Source organism: Platalea leucorodia (genome assembly GCF_965183815.1).
Source record: "Platalea leucorodia genome assembly, contig: HAP1_HAP1_SCAFFOLD_33, whole genome shotgun sequence".
Taxonomy (NCBI): Eukaryota; Metazoa; Chordata; class Aves; order Pelecaniformes; family Threskiornithidae; genus Platalea; species Platalea leucorodia.
Window position 1 is genome coordinate 20,508 of NW_028121457.1, and position 16,263 is coordinate 36,770.

Here is a 16,263-nt window from a genome sequence, read left to right on the forward strand (position 1 = left end):
ACACGCTGCCATCCTGCTGAAGACTAACCTGCTCCCTTTACCCGACCAGAGGGCACTGTTCCCAGACAGCCCTCTCCGCTGCGCTACACTTAGAAACCCCACCCCGCAACGGCCAACCTCGCACCCTCCCTCCCCCGACCCCTCTCCGGCACCGGAGCCGCAACTTAGCTTGCAGACAGCCACGAGTCCAAATCCATCCTGGACGAGGAAAACCACACTCGGCCCGCTGCATTCAGCCTGCCGTCACCAGGTTCCGCTCCACCGTCTGCGAAACAAGAACAACGCCGTCAGTCAGCATCACAGCAGTCATCACAGAGCTATCGCACAACATCCGCCGCCTCAGACGTGCCAAGGCATGCCGCTGAACCGCTCCGTACCTACGCCAGAGTCCGACGCCGTGGCTCTGGTCGCTTCCAGCACCTAGGATACAAAGAGACACAAAATGACCTATGCGCTTGCCAAAAACACACCAGCCCCACGCTCCCTACTCCCCAGCTCACCTCAAACGCTCCTCCGCTTCCAAATGCGACCCGCACAGAGCCTGCAAAACCAAAGAGAAACACTGCAACTCCACGGCCATACAAGACTTGGCTATGAGACACCAACGCAAACCACAACCACCTCACCTTCCAGGAACGCTCCTCAGCGGGCGGCATTGCCCCTCCAAACGGCACCTACAAAAACCAAAGCCAAAAGGCACTTCCTGAAACACTGCCCAAAACCACAGCCTGCCCACACCTATCCCCTTCTCCCCCTCCTTTACCTTCAACAGCTTGCCTCCCCCGCCTCCGTCACTTTGGGTTCCCGCTTGGAGGCTGACGCACCACCTCTAAGATGCAAACAACGGGGGTGGCTTAGAACCGCACCAGCCACACGCAGCACCTGAAAAATAACCCCTCCTTCAGCCCACCCGTCCCCGAGTCAGCTCCAGGGCCCATACCCCACATTGCTCCTCGCTTGGAACCTTCACGTTATTAAAAAAAAAAAAAAAAAAAAGTCAGAAACACCATAAAGTAGTCAAAGAACCACCAGTCACATCTTCCCTCTAACCCCTCAGCTACTCCGTCCAACCCGACTGAACCACCTTTGCCTCAACAGTCTAGGCAGAGCAATGCATTAGCCACAGACCCTTCGCACTACTCCACCTACCCCCTGACTCTACACCCCCCGGGCAGGGCGGCTCCAGGCCACACGCACACACGCACACCCCGACGATCCACAGCGCACTACAAACAATGTGCCTTAAAAGACGAGAGAGAGAACTCTCGGTAATAAGAACGACACCCGGACGGAAGACGCCGTCCGGCGAGAAGACCTGCGGGACCGTGACGGCCACGTGATGAGGTTCTACGGCAGCCCCAGAAAAAGAGAGGAACGTCACGGCCCCCGACAAGGGGTTATTCTGAAAACCGAGAGGACGCAGGCGCAACAATCCCGGCTTCAAGACCTAAGAACGTAAGGACGCAGGCAAGAAAGCCCAGTCCACAAAAACGGACCGCAAGAGAGCAGAGCTGCTGACGCAGCCGAGAACGACGCCGCAAAAAAGGACCGCCTGGAAACCTCCCAGGTGCCAGACCGATCCACGCCGCACGTTTGTAACGCCAGAAAAGAAGCGCCCGATCGGCACTGAGTCGACGGACGCACGCGTTCGAGATGCTAGGGATGATGCCCAACTCACACCACCTGAGGCGCACGGCACCCTCCTTGGGCACAAAGGCAACATCGAGACCCAACAAAGTCCTAAGACACACAAGACGCACCACGCAAACTGCACGACAACAGACACAGCCTGGAACCGCCCTGCCCGGCACACGCTGCCATCCTGCTGAAGACTAACCTGCTCCCTTTACCTGCCCAGAGGGGACCATTCCCGGACAGCCCTCTTCCCTGCCCTACCTTTCAAAACCCCTTCCTGCAATGGCCAGTCCCGTCTCCTCACCCCCTTCCCGGTGCCAGCCCCTCAACTTAATCTTTCAGAGGGTCGGGGGGTCCGCATCCATCCTTGACCACCCACACATCGGCTAGCTGATATTTTCCTGCACTCCCCAGGTTCCTCTTCCTCACCTGCAAAACAAAACCCCACGGCACCAGCAGTAAGCATCGCGACTGTGAAAAGCAACCGCTTCTGCGCCACCTTCACCCTCGTAAGCGCCGCGGCATTCCGCTCGCCTCCTCCACGCCCATTCCAGAGTCGGAGGCCGGAGGCTGCGGCCGTCGTTCCTTGTGGTGCCCAAGATGCTAAGAGACACAAAATTACCTTTGCGCTCGTGAAAAGTCACAAGTCCCACACTCCTCCTCTCTACTTCCCACCTCGCCTCCAATGCTCATCCGATTCCAAAGACGGCCCGCACGTAACCTGCAAAACCAAAGAGAAAAGCTTCACCGAGTTGCCGCAGGATACTTGACTCTCGGGCGCCAACAGGCCTGCAACCACCTCACCTTCTCAGACCTCTCAGCAAGTTGCTGCTTCGCTCCTCTGACGCTACATGCATAATCTACAACAATCAAAGCAAACACATGCTGAGATACTACCCAAAACAAGAGCCCACCCACACTGATTCCCATCTCCTGCTCCTTTACCTTGGCCAGGTGCCTGCACTGCCTCTGTTGTTTTCAGGTTGTCATGTTGAGGTGCGGGTACCACCTGTAAAACCCAAACAAGAAAGGATCCTTAAAGCTTCACCCACAAGATGACACCTGAAAACTAACTGCTACACCAGCCCGCTAGTCATTGCTCACCATGCCTGAGTCAGCTCTGGTGCCCATATCCCACGTGGCTTCACATGTTCAAAATAAAGCCAAAAACCCAAACCGTAACCTAGTGGTATACCCGCCAGTCACATCTCTCTAACACCACACACCGACCCACCTTAACTCTGTCACCCTGCACAGCTCGTCCTTCTGCATCTGCAAAACAGTAATATCAAACAAGTCGCACAGATGCAGAGCGACAGCTTAACAATTCCAGAGGTCTTGTTCCCATTAGGAATACCATCTAGAGCCCAACTACAGCCTGCCATTAAAAGAAATATGTAACTCAAACGTGAAGCCCCGCCCATACAAGCCTTAAGACCTTTGAGATTCAATCTGCTCAACTAGCAGCGCCCTAGTGCCACTCCCAAACAGCTCTGGTCATCCCCTCAGCACCCGCAAAATGCTACGGAAATTACTGTCCTCGCCTGCTGCCGATGGCTGCTTGCTCTGAGATGGGCTGTACAGCCTTGGCCAAAGCAGTCTAGGCATATTAACATTAACCAGATGCTCTTAGTGCTAATCTTCCCCTGACTCTACCATTGCTACGCCCCTAGGCAGAGCAGCTCCAACCCACACACAGACACGCACAGACCGACGCTGCACTCAAACGCTACAAACGACACGACCCAGAGACCTAAGAAAACTCTCAGCAAGAGGAACGAGTCCCAGCCCAGAGATGCTGTCAGTCAAGAAGATCGACGGGGCCGCAAGGAAGAATCTACGGCAGCCCCTGAAAAGTCAAATGCCATCGCCAATGGTAGAAAGATATGTATAAACATATGTCCGTAACTGTGATGGCAGATGCATGAGAAGCCAGGCTTAAAGACCCAAGAACATTAAGACGCAGGGAAGAAATCCCAGAAAAGTGCTCTGGGAAAAGCGACCACTCTTGAGCGACAATGCTAACGCTGCCTTAATCACCAGCACAATAAATTGCCATCGATAATCATCTGATACACAAGACATACAAGAAAGATACGTGCCTTAGACTTAAAGTGTGATAAAGGAAGCGCTCAGTTAGTGTTATGTTGATGAGCCGAGGCTTGCAAGACCCTGGGTATTTCAATGTTCCCACTGGACACAGAGAAGACTGAAGACATCAAGACCTGAGTAAGGTATGGTATGAGACACAGAAGACAGACTACACAGTAACACAGACACAGGCTGGACCTGCCCTGCCTGGTAGATGTTCTTGTTTTACGGAAAGGACCCCGCGTCCTCTCCGTGCCCAAACGTGCCTGATCTCAAACCGCCTTCTCCACTACACTGATTTTATAACCCCTGCCCGCCCCACCTGCGCTTCCCCCACCCAACCGACCACCTGCACAAAGATAGGGTCGGCCCCTCAACTTGCCTTTCAGAGGGCTGGGGCTCAGAAACCATCTTCTAAAAAGACCCCATCGGCTACCTAGGATGTCACTGCAATCACCCAGATCCTCTTCATCATCTGCAAACACAGAGTGCCATCACTCAGCATCACGCCAGTCAACGCTGACCTCTTCCACAAGGACACCCTCCTCAGAAGCACCGTGGCATGCCACTCGGTCCCGGTCTAACGCCAGATGTTGCCGCCGGAATCACCCGTGGCACCTAGAAAACCAGTGATGCAAAGCGCCCATCGCGCCTGGAAGCGGTCCCTGCTCACAAACTATTCTACACACCTCAAAAATAACTGCTGCTATGGTTTGCTGTTCATTGCTCACCTTGCCTGACAAGCTCAGGGCAGACATTCCTCCACTGGCCTCCCGTGCCACACCTCCGGGGTCAGCATCTATGTCAGGTACACGCTCGTATAGTCCATCTCCAATGACTCGAGAACCGTAACCTTCGATGCCGAGCCCGCCTTGGGAGATTGCGGAGACACACACAGATGTTATATACTGCTTTCCAAAAGAGAGCCCACCATGCAAATCCCTTGGACTGACTTACGTACTCGGGCAACACAGAGACCCCAAAACCACAAATCCCAAAATGATTGACCTCAACCTCCATCATGGCCCATGATGCCGCCTGCTCACCTTTGCTGTCATTCCTCGCTCGACTGTGCTGCTTTGCCCAGACCTATTACTTAAACTGCAAGAATAAGTCAAACCACTCACCGACACACAAAAATTAGTTACTGCCAGATGACTCAAATATAGGCAAAGACCAGCAGGCCAAACACCAAAAGAGCTACAAGCAGCAAATGACCATGGCTGGTGTAATGACAGACTCTTCCTTTAGGGATAAGTAACTCCTAAATGACTCCATGAACTGCAGCATGGAGAACCCCTCGGTGGACAGCATGCTCGCATGAGAGCGCCGACATATACGGGACAGGACAGTGGGCTGCCAGAAGCTGCTTGCATACACAATGCTACCGTTAGACAACGCGGCACTATAAAGTCTTAAGCCAGAACTGCATAGTAGTTACAGGAGACCTGACAGCAGACAGATGCTGAACATGACTTGATGGTCACAGAATCTCATGGAGACGGGTGCCAAAAATCTCATGGAGGCCCCTCAGACCCCCCAAACGCTTGATGAGAGATGCTTCTTGCCAAAATACAAGCTCAACAAGGAAAAGCCAAAGGTGATGCGCAGCGAGCTATTAAAATCTCCGTACAGAAGCATGCATTACTTCAGATGGCGGGACAGTCCTGCCAGGTCAGTCAAACCCAAGCACTGGGTTCTAATGCGTGTCCAGCGGTGTCCGTGATATTTCTCACGGCCTCCCATGTCACAGACAGCTCCCCCATCTGGGACCGTGTTGTGCATGTCCCAGCCCCTGGCCACCCCCGTGATGGAAATCAAACAGAACAAATAAGGACTCTACTTGATCACCTTGGCCTCCTAAAGAAGCTTCCTTCCTCTGCTGACAGTCAACACTGCTATCCTGGTGCTGTTCCTTGAATGCGGGCTGGCCCTCGGATGCCTCTACTGCCGAAGGAAGAGAAAATGATTACGCTCCTACAACGCGCTCCATCCTCCTCTTGTTCAAGAAATCAAAAGACAGCTACCATCCCTGACCGCTACACAACAGGAGTCTGTGCAGGAGATGGCTGAGCCCCTCCCCATAAACGGAAAACTCTGCTATGAACCTGCTTTGCCTTGTGGCACCAGCACCCACCATCAGGGTGCCCCAAACCCATTCGTGACTCCCTAGGAAAATCCAATATAATTAGCTCAAAACACCTGGCAAATAAGATACCACCTAAAAACACATGTACTCCACCTGATCCCAAAACAGTCAGATAGCTGGCTTCCTCCTACACAAAACTCACATCTTCAACAAATACACAAAACAGAGCAACACGACACCAAACATAACAAAATCCTTACCCTCTGACACACTCTGAAAGGGATTAGTGCACCCACATAATACATGCTCACACTATCGACCCGCATACCAGACTTCCTCAGGGTCAGACCTGCAGAGACAGGAGGAATCCTGACACTGCCTCCCCAGATGCTCCCAGAGCTCCGCTCTCATCATGGGAAAATGCTGGTGAGGATAAGTACAAAAAAAAAAAAAAAAAAAAAGAGAGGAAAGACAGCCACAGGGACCTGGATGTCAAAAGCCTGACCTTACCTGCAGGAATAAACAACAGAAATCCTGCAAAAAAAGTTCTAACCAAAACCCAGAAAATATGAAAAACCCAGGAACCTCAAAAAAAGCTCAGAACATTGTACCATGTGGCAACCGAGACTGCCTGACAGATGCCACCACAAGGACGAGAGGTCTGCCTCAAGAGCGGCTCGAGACCCTTGAGCCCAATGACCTACAAAGCCCCTTAGGGAATTACACCGGCAGTCTACCGATGGAGAAACCGCAACGGCTTAACACGGCAACTCAGAGATCTGAAATGGGCACCTGATGACTACAGAAACCAGTGCTAAAAACACTATAAACAAGAACATCGTTATCATGACCAACACTAGAGCAAGCCTCCTTGGGCGCTCAAGGCAAAGGGCAAAAAGAAAAATAGAAAAAGCTTGCGTGCCCAGGACTGCGATAAAAGACACAGCCCTCCCTAGAGATTTCTAAGAGCACAAATAATACACATCCTCTTCTCCAGAAGAGGAGAAGGGAAGGGAAGACAGCAACACAAGCCTGCGCTGGAAATAAGTGTCCAGTCAATGCCTCTAAGTAACAGTTTCTGTGACATCCTGATGGACAGATGCAAAAATTAGCTCAGGGAGCGAAATGAGAAAGCAGCACAGAGGAGTGGAGACCCGAGAATTCCAGAGGGTACATTTTCATGTACCTTAACGTACCCAGTGCTTTCCGAGTTGAGACTTGTCTGATGTTTGTCCCCGTGCGTTGAGATGCGGAGGTCCAGATAGTTTACGCTGCGTCTCTCGTGACTCCGTTGTTTCTCCTGTTGGCCATGGAGAGACAAAAACAGAACAGACCTGATCAAAATCTAAATAAAACTGCACAACCCATCTGAGAAAGGCTGGTGAACCTGCCTCCCTTTCCCAACCATCCCCTGCTCCGAAGACTTGAGAAACACCTACTCTTCTCCCGACGTGGCAGGGAAGGAAGGTTGCTCCTTCCCGACAGCTCCTGCCCTGTATTTGCACCCCTGAAGCCCCCATGTCAGCTGCTCCTTGGGAGCTGCTCTTCTGAGCTGTGCCCCATGTTCTGCGAGCACCTCTCATCTTTCATCTTCGCAAAGACTCCGGGCTCTGGAGCAGACCCACAAAGTAACTGAAGTCCTGAAGCTTATCATCTAGGAGGGGCCTGCTGCAAACCCAAAAGATTCTAGGGACAACATAGTACTCTGGAAACAATTAGGAACAGTGATTAATTATTCCATACGCTGAAAGACTCTACACCTTATGACCTGGCTGCTTTCTTGAAAAGAGCTAAAATTCCATATACAGATGCCCACCTTAACCCCTGCTAGATCACCTCACCATCACTTCTATTAAGAAATAGTGTCAACAACTTACACAGCAAAACTGGTGAGGAAAACAAGGTTCTGTCTTCAATAAAATCAGGAATTCCAGAAAAAATACAATGCATTTTCAATCAAAAAAAAAAAAAAAAAACCAACCAAAAAAACACCATACAAACTCAGACTGTTAAACCATCTTGCCACCCCTGAACACCCATACAACATTGCTGAGCAGGAAAAAAAAAAAAAGAAAAGAAAAAAAAAAAAAGCTGCATTCAAGTGTACTTTCTACTATATAATGCTGCTGAACCTTGACTGGTCCTGAGGCCCTTACCTCAAACACACACACCTGCCCAAATAGTTGAGGCAGGTCAAAAATCTGCAATCACCTGAAGGAACAGCAGAGCACTGACACCAATGAAGCCAGGGAGCAGAATGAGCCCCCTGAGGCAAGGCTGTGGCTCCTATACCCCTGGCCCCACCCACCACCCTTCCCACAATCCCCTGGGAAAGGGGAGGGGCCAACCACCAGAAGGCATAAAGGCTGCCCAAGGAGCAGCAGGGAGGTTTCTCCTGTGCCTTAGATTTGCAATGTGCAAAGCACTTAAATGGGGAAAGCGACCCTTACTAGAAACAACAAGACCTGCTCTTGTACACCAACTACATCTATTGCATCAGCGATGCAACCGGGTAAGGAATTAAATGTGTTTTTTCTAGGGTGTGGATTGAATGAGGTCAACATCCTGCTAAGCTGTGTAGGAAAGAAGCTCGTTAAACTCATTAGCACTGTTATTATAAAAAAAGTAAAAAACACAAGATGCTATGGGGTTACGCTTCATTTCTAGCGAGACCGCTTATCCTACCTAACTTCTACTGGAAGTACGTTCTGGATAGGACTGAATGACAAAGCACAATTAGATCCCATAAAAACCCTTTCTCAAAAATTCCTCCAGTTGCAAAGTAAATCACTTACTGTAAATCACCGACAGTTCAGAGTCCCCTCGACGGTCTCTCCGACAGACTCCCTTAACGGAACTAGATGAGTCCCAAGAGACAAAAACCACAAAAACCCTATAGAAATACAAAAAATGTCTCAGAGGCCGTATGAAGCAGCTGAATGAACGCCTAAGTAGCTAGAACAAACATAAATTGCAAAACACAACCAAAAAACCCACAGGAGATCTGTCGATAAAAATAGAGGAAGGCTATCGCCTTCTCTGAAAAAGTCAAGGGGAGATCTGAGCCGACGATAGATGTCTTTGGGGTACCAACCGCCAAATAGAAATGTACCGTAAGACAAAAAACCTAAGGGACTGCTGCGGAGCACAAAGATGGCTTTAGAAAAGGTTCGGACAGAATGAGAGGCATCGTTGCAGGGCTCAGAGAGGCCCCAAAGGGGCCAGAGAGACCAAAGAAGTCTTGAGGACGCAATGAGTTCAAAAGGGAGTTGAAGAAAGGACGGGTGTCCTCGGGGACCGAACAGAGGTGCGCCGAACAAGGGAGAGGACGGAAGGACCGACCGAGGGAATGGAGGTGGACTCAGGAAGGGTTTGGAGGGGAAAAGAGGTGCGCAAAGCGCCCTGCCGAGCTAAAACGGGGCTCTAGGGCGTAGGGGATGTCTCACGAGAGCTCGGCAACGGGAGCGGAGGAGTCCCGAGGGGGCCTGAGAGACCAAAGCAGCCTCAGAGGTATCAATGAGGAACTCCGAGGGGGATTTCAACAACAGGGTGGGAGATAGAGGGACAAACGGAAAGAAAATTCAAGAAGCAATGGGGTACAATTCGCACAGGCGAGAATTAAAAAATAAGGCCAGGGAGATGAGAGAGATACATACATAGGAAGAAATTTTAAAACAAATGGGGTGAAGAAAAGAGTGAGAAGAAATAAAAAATAGGAGAATGGAGCCAAATAGAGGGAGGCATAGAAAGAAAGTTTGAAAAGCAATGGGGTACAGAGCAGAGGGAGATATTAAAAAAACATAGGGTCAGGGAGCTGGATAGGGGGGAGATATAGAAATGAAAATTTAAAAGTAATAGGCTACAAGGCAGTGCAGAAAAACTAAAAACTAGGGAGAGGGAGCTGGCTAGAGAGACACATAGAAAAAATTTAAAATGCAACGGGGCATTCTCCAGAGTTGGCAGAAGAATAACAAGTTTTGGGGAGCCACACAAGGAGGTGGGCAGAGAGGGAGACCGAGGAAGGGAGGCAGGCAGACATCTGGAGAAGGGTGGCAGAGACGGGCCAGGATGCAGAGGAGAGGACGCGTGACTCACCACAGCTCCTGGTGCCAGCAGGAGACCTTCATCGCCTCGATGCTTCTCTCTCTGCCTCTGCCCCTTCCTCCTCTGCAGTGCTGCATGCCGGACCCTCGCCCATTCAGCAGCATGCAGCGGACACCTCTATGCTCCTCATCCACAAGGTTTCCTCAATACCTGGTGGCTCACCCACATAGCCAACAGAGGCACTGAGCTCCTAGCACTGTGTGCTGGCGTCCGCCCTGTCGGGGACAGCTCGGAGGGATCCTTCCTCACCACACAGACTGGCCATTCCTTGCTGGAGGCACCTGCCTGCAGGACTCCCTCCGCAGCCCATTCCCCTTCACCAGCTTTCTCAAGCAGGCATGCCCAGGCAGCCCCTTTTACAGCTGGAGCCCCTTCACCCAGCAGGGCCAGCCCCATCCTCAGCCTCACTGGCCACACCTGGGGCTGCCCTAGACCCAGCTGGAGCCCCTTCACCCAGCAGGGCCAGCCCCATCCTCAGCCTCACTGGCCACACCTGGGGCTGCCCTAGACCCAGCTGGAGCCCCTTCACCCAGCAGGGCCAGCCCCATCCTCAGCCTCACTGGCCACACCTGGGGCTGCCCTAGACCCAGCTGGAGCCCATCAGGAACAGGGGCCATTGCCAACGCCCCACAGCACATCACCCCCTCCCCTGCACCTCTCCACAGCCACATGCTCTGCACCCAGGGGCTGCAAACACACCCAGGGGCACAGAGGAGGCAGGGAAAGTTTATTCATTAATGCACATAAGAAACCCCAGCTGTAAGAAATTGCAAGTTTCACTGCCCAAATGCAGGAGGAGAGAGGGAAAGAGAAAAGCAGTGGGAAAGTCAGAGGGACACAGGGAAGAGATGTGGGACAGGGAGCCAGAAAATGGGATGCTGCAAACAGGAGAGGGATGGGGAGGAGGACAACAGTGTAGAGAGAGCAGAGAGATGGAGGAATAAATAAGAGAGACAGGGAGCAGGAGAGAGAGGCGGAAGGGACCAGCAGGACAACAAGATAGAGACAAGACAAGGGACACAGAAAAATTCTAAAGGGGGTGGGGGGGTGGAAACGTAGGCAAGAAATTAAAAAATAGAAACAGCCCGATAGAGGTAGATGTAGAAAGAAAATTCTCAAAAAGCAACGGGGTGCAAGAAACATAGGCAAGAACTAACAAACAAATAGAGACAGGGAGCTAGAAAGAGGGAGATCTAGAAAGAAAGTGTAAAAAGTGACAGGGTAGAGGACAGAGAGGGAAGAATTAAGAGTTCGAGACAGAGATGGATAGAGGGAGACATAGAAAGAAAATTTTCTAAGTGACAGGATACAAGAATCATACACGAGAATTAAAAAATAAGTACATGGAGCTGCATAGAGGGAGATGTAGGAAGAAAATTTGAAAAGCAACAGGGCATAAGAAACACTGGCAAGAAATGAAAGAGAGGGGGAAAGGTAGCAAGAAAATTTAAAAAGCAACTGAGTTTGAGAAATATATGCAAGATTTTAAAAAAATAGGGATGGAGAAGTAGAAAATAAGTTTCAAAAGCAATGGGGTACAAGAAACATAGGCAAGAATTAAAAAATAGGGGCAGAAAAGAAAGCAACTGTGGTGGGTTGACCTCGGCTGGCTGCCGAGTGCCCACCAAGCCGCTCTATCGCTCCCCCTCCTCAACAAGACAGGGGAAGAAAACACAAGAAAAAACCTCGTAGGTCGAGATAAGGACAAAGAGATCGCTCACCCGTTACTGTCACAGGCAAAACAGACTCAACTTGGGGTAATTAAATTTATTGTTAATCAAAATCAAGATTAGAACAATAAGAAATAAGAACAAATCTAAAAAACAGCCCGCTCTTTTTTCCTGGGCTCATCTTCACAACTCCTGACCTCCCTACATCCCACCCCCGAGCAATGCAGGGGGACAGGGAGCAGGGGCCGCACTCAGTTCATCACACATCATCTCTGCCGCTCCTTCCTCCTCGCGCTCCTCTTCTGCTCCAGCGTGGGCTCCACTCCACGGGGCTGCAGGTGCTGCCAGGAGCCTGCTCCAGCGCAAGCTCTCCATGGGGTCACAACTTCCTTCAGGCACATCCACCTGCTGCGGCATGGGGTCCTCCATGGGCTGCAGGTGCATGTCTGCTCCACCGCGGACCTCCACGGGCTCCAGGAGGACGACCTGCCTCACCATGGCCTTCACCACAGCCTGCAGGGGAATCTCTGCTCCAGGAGTGCCAGGAGCATCTCCTCCCCCTCCTTCTTCACCAACCTTAGTGCCTGCAGGGCTGTTTCACACTCATGTTTTCTCCATCACAGCATCTACGCAGCATTTTTTACCCCTTCTTAAATGTCCATCCCAGAGGCACAACCATCATTGCCGATGGGCTCGGCTTGGACCGGCAGCAGATCCGTCTTGGAGCCGGAACTGGCTGTGCCTGACACGGGGCCAACTCCTGGTGTCTTCTCGCAGAACCCACCCCTGCACCCCCTCCCCTGCCCCAGCTAACAGAACCTTGCCACGTAAACCCAATCCAACAGCGATCGGCTACAGGGCAGAGAAGGAGGACTGAAAAATAGGGAAAGGGAGCCAGAGAGGGAGAGGTACAGGGGGGAAAAAAATAGTGATGGGCTACGGGCCAGAGAGGAGGAAGCAACAGGGAATCAGCCTGAGAGAGACTGAGAAAAACAAAAGAATAGCGATGGGACACAGAGCAGAGAAGGAGGATTTTAAAAAGGGGACAGTGAGGTGGACAGAGATAAACTGAGAAATGCCAAAAAACCTTGATGAGCTGAAGGGCAGAGAGAGAGGAATTAAAAAAAATAGGGACATGGAGCCAGACAGAGAGGCAGGGGAATGGGAATTGTGAAGTGCTAAAGGACAGAGAGAGAGGAATTAAAAAAAATAGGGACATGGAGCCAGACAGAGAGGCAGGGGAATGGGAATTGTGAAGTGCTAAAGGACAGAGAGGGATAAATTTAAAAAAATTGGGATAGGAAGACAGACAGATAGATGGAGAAAGACAAAAATAGTGATGGGCTGCAGGACAGAGACAGAAGATGAAAAAGAGGGACAGGGAACAGGACAGAAGCACAAAGAGAAAGAGAAAACAGAGAGGTAGAAGAGAGAAAGAGGGGGACTCATCATCTTGAGGACACAATAAGCTCAAAAGGGAATGGAAGCACGAGGGATCACAGAAGCCTGCCTCAGGGGCACCCCTGCGGCCGACATGTGGCACCAAGAGACACGAAATCACAATTGCGCTTGTAAGAAAATCACCAGTCCCATGCTGCTCCTCTCTACTACCCAGCTCACCCCAAATGCTCATCCGATTCTAAAGACGGCCCGCACAGAACCTGCAAAACCAAAGAGAAAAGCTTCACCGAGTTGCCACAGGATACTTCACTCCCAGATGCCAACTCAGCCGACAACCTCCTCGCCTTCTGGGACCACTCAATGTGCTGCTTCACTCACCTGATGGCATGTGCATCACCTGCAAAAAAAAAAAATCAAAGCAAATAACACATGCTGAGATACTACCCAAAACAAGAGCCCACCCACACTGATTCCCATCTCCTGCTCCTTTACCTTGGCCAGGTGCCTGCGCTGCCTCTGCTGTTTTCAGGTTGCCATGTTGAGGTGCGGGTACCGCCTGTAAAACCCAAACAACAAGGGATGCTTATAGCTTCACCCACAGAATGACACTTGAAAACTAACTGCTACACCAGCCCGCTAGTCATTGCTCATCATGCCTGAGTCAGCTCTGGTGCCCATATCCCACGTGGCTTCACACCTTCTAAATAAAACAAAAACCCCAAACCATAACCTAGTCATACAGCCACCAGTCACACCTTCCCTCTAATACCACACACCTTCTTACGATGCTCCGCTCACCTCTCCTCCATCGCCCTGCACAGGAAGCACTCAGCATTATGCTGATGAGCCGAGCCTTGCGAGACCCCCGATATTGCTACCGATGTGCTACGGAGCGCCATCACTCAGCATCACGCCAGTCAACGCTGACCTCTTCCGCAAGGACGCCCTCCTCAGAAGCACTGTGGCATTCCACTCGGTCCCGGTCTAAGGCCAGATGTTGCCGCCGGCATCACCCGTGGCACCTAGAAAACCAGTGATGCAAAGCGCCCATCGCGCCTGGAAGCGGTCCCTGCTCACAAACTATTCTACACACCTCAAAAATAACTGCTGCTATGGTTTGCTGCTCATCGCTCACCTTGCCCGACAAGCTCTGCGTGGAGATTCTGCTTGGCATGTATTTTTGTGAGTCACATTACGCCTTCAAAACAGAGCGTTAGCTAGACACATAGGTGCCAACAGGGGCACGTTCCCTCCATTGCTGCGTGCAGATCTACCTTCTCACAGTGCTCTGCTCGCCTCATCCCTTCGGTGTCCAGCTCCCTATTGCGCATCTGCAGCAACAATAATACAAAGTCAAACGGGTGCTGACAAATACCCTAGCCAACACCGAACCTTCTCCATTCCAACTTCTTCGCTCCACTAACCTTGTTGATCTGTGCTTTGTGCTCTGACCTGCCAGGCTGACACAGCAACATCAGTGAGTTAAAAGAAAAAAAAAAAAAAAACAGACAGACAGTAATACCCCTAATTAGTATGCACCCTTCCCTCTTCTTTCCTCTACCCCAATAGCCGCATGCCTGACTCATCCTTTCCCCCAGCAGGCTAACATGGATCTGCTCACCTCCCATGCTGCGCCTCCGGGGTCAGCATCCACGTCAGGCGCCTGCTCGTACAGTCGGTCTTTCTCCGATGACTCAGGAACCAAACATTTGATGCCAGGCCCCCCTTGGGAAAGTGTGGAGAGGCACACAGATGTTACATACTGCTTTCCAAAAGAAAGAGCCCACCATGCAAAACAGACTAACAAATCCCTTGGACTGACTCACATACTCAGGCAACACAGAGACCCCAAAACCACAAAACCCAAACGATCGACCTCACCTCCCCCGTCACGGCCCACAGTGCCGTCCACTCGCCTTTCTTGTCATGCCTTGCTCGCCTGTCCTGCTCAGCCCAGGCCTATTACTTAAGCTGCAATAATAAGTCAATCCACCTGCCGACACACAAAAATTACAGTTACTGCCAGATGACTCAAATATAGGCAAAGACCAATAGGCCAAACACCAAAAGAGCTACAAGTAGCAAATGACCATGGCTGGTGTAATGACAGACTCTTCCTTCACGGATAAATAACTCCTAAATGACTCCATGAACTGCAGCACGGAGAACCCCTCGGTAGACAGCATGCTCGCGTGGGAGCGCTGACATATACGGGACAGGACACTGAGCTGCCGGAAGCTGCTTGCACACACGATGCTACTAACAGATAACACTGCACTATAAAGCCTGGGCACAAAGGGAGGCACTGAGGGTGCCACAAAGTGCACAGGGAGGCGCTGGAGACCTCAGGGTTCCAGCGGGTATATTTTTATGTACCTTAACGTACCTAATGCTTTCCGAGATGGGACTTGTCTGACATTCGACCCTGCACGTTGCGATGCGGAGGCCCGGACAGTTCATGCTGTGTCTCTCATGACTTAGTCGTACCTCCCGTCACCTGTGGAGAGACTAAAACAGAACAGACCTCATTGAAACCCAAATAAAACTGCAAAACCCATCGAGAAAAGCTGATGAACCCATCTCCCTTTCCCAACCATCCCCTGGTCCCAAAACTTTAGAAACCCCTTCTCTTCTCCTGACGCAGCAGGGGATCAAGCCCGCTCCTTCCCTGTATTTGCGCTCCTGAACCCCCCGCGTCGGCCCCTCCTCGGGAGCTGCTCTTCCCAGCTGTGCCCTGTGAGCATTGCTGAAGAATTTTCACCAGAAAGTGGGTATCTCTAGGTTTGCTTTATTAACAACTCAGAGTTGGGCCATCAACTCAGTGAGTGGCAACTAAGTGTTACAATTGTCACCTTATATATGTTTCTATAACAATTACGTGATTATCAAAGTCCACCTAAGGTTTCCACTGTGTTCTCCGTTCTTCATTCTTCTGGTCAGCAGACAGTTCTCTATTTTCCATCGGGAAACCGGTTCTTTGCATTCCATTTCAGTTCTTGTTTATTGACCACGTAAACCACTTCAACCACTGGTCCGATGCAAGATCATAAAAGCAGTTTATTTCCCTTCTACGTCTAGTTTCACAATGTTCTATTGAAACCCATCTTTAAATTCTAAGAATCTGACCTCTTAACTTATATTATGAATGCTTATCTTACCCTTATTCTCATCTAATGTCTACATCAGTTAAAATGTCTTAATCAGCTGTTCAATTACTCATCTTTTCTTACTACATCTATCTTTATCTACTGATTAACTTGGCTGGTGATTAAT

General features: G+C 50.7%; 1 long non-coding RNA gene across 1 annotated transcript; it reads right to left on the bottom strand.

Annotated features, from left to right (window-relative positions):
* Window positions 1-14,689: 14,689 nt before the first annotated feature.
* LOC309603255 lies at window positions 14,690-15,956 on the bottom strand. Its single transcript, XR_014230793.1, has 3 exons — window positions 15,887-15,956; window positions 15,367-15,498; window positions 14,690-14,983 (listed from the first exon to the last, which is right to left on the bottom strand). It is a non-coding gene; the product is annotated as an uncharacterized lncRNA (long non-coding RNA).
* Between the last annotated feature and the right edge of the window lie 307 nt (window positions 15,957-16,263).